This window comes from Apis dorsata, unplaced genomic scaffold (genome assembly GCF_000469605.1).
Source record: "Apis dorsata unplaced genomic scaffold, Apis dorsata 1.3 scaffold_489, whole genome shotgun sequence".
NCBI lineage: Eukaryota > Metazoa > Arthropoda > Insecta > Hymenoptera > Apidae > Apis > Apis dorsata.
In genome coordinates this window covers 17333-18630 of record NW_006263723.1, presented here as the reverse complement: position 1 = coordinate 18630, position 1298 = coordinate 17333, and positions in this window count along the sequence as shown.

Below are 1298 nucleotides of genomic sequence, written 5' to 3'. Positions count from 1 at the left end.
TATATATAATACTTTCAACTTTCGTTTAAAAATTGAGAAGAAGAAAGAAATCTATTACACTGTTATCAAAAACCAATTATTTAAATTTATTTCCTGTCTTCGGATTAATATTATTCCAAGCAAAAAGTCGGATTATAAAACAATTCCGAGAAAGCTCGAGACAGGAGCTAAGCTCGAGCCGGATTACGATTCAAGTTTTCTTCAAAAACTGCTCCAGTGAATATCACGGAGAGCAACATGGCTGACCAATCAGAGAAACTTGTCGACAAGAGACCTTCAACATCCGCTAATTGCGGACGCCTCGTTAATTAAACGACGCCACAGGAATCCCCGAAGAATGAGGCGTCTTCGAAGACATTTTATTTCCAGACAACTGTGGAACACGTAGAAGGCTCCACTCATTGTCCCGTGAATCGTCTCTGGCGATCGAGGAGAGATCAGGAGCCGAGGGGTTGGTAGTGTTTTCATCCCTCCTCGCCTTCGTTCCTCGTCTCCGCTTTTGTCCTCGTTCGCGGATCTTCCTCTTCCTCCTGCGTCCTTCTTCGAGCGTTCCTCGATAGAAAAATGTCTCGTGCATGTTGGAAAAAGCGACGAGAGAAAAACTACTTGAGACGTTCTCTCGCCCCAATACTCAAAAGAGAGACGCTCGTTTTCGCCCCTTTACCCGCTTATTGTTGGAGGCTGAATCGTTGAATCGATTATCCGGGTTTGGTTTCTGTCGTTTATCGACGGAGGTCGATAAAAAAAAAAAAAGAAAAAAATTCCTTTGGTATTAAAATCGTTGAATCAAGGATCGTGGAATAAAACGGGAACGACGAGAATGAAAATGGAGCAATGATCCGTTTGAAATAAAATGAAATGTTACTTTACGCGAAATTGTTCGAGTTGATATTTAGACGGAATTTTATTATTTATTTTTGTGAATATTTGCTTCTCCATATAGGAGAAAGGATTATTTGAATATCGCGTTGTTTGCAATCGCGTGCTTGTAAAATGTGAAAAAAAAAAGAATTCTCTTTGAATTTATATTTATTCGTGTAACGAATTTTGTACAAGAAGAATTGGTAGGTTAAACAAAAATTAATACAAAAGTAACGATAAACGAGTCCAATGAAATGGAATATATACGTACCGCAAATTATTAAATTTATATTTTTCCATTCCAAAATTTTAATTCTTCTTTTTTTTACGCGTTCGTAATCACATATAATAAACATTTAATTCCCCGCGTGTTTCTACAAAATTAAAAATATCCTAAAAATATCCTGACATCTTGCGCTAACGAAGAAGATCTTGCG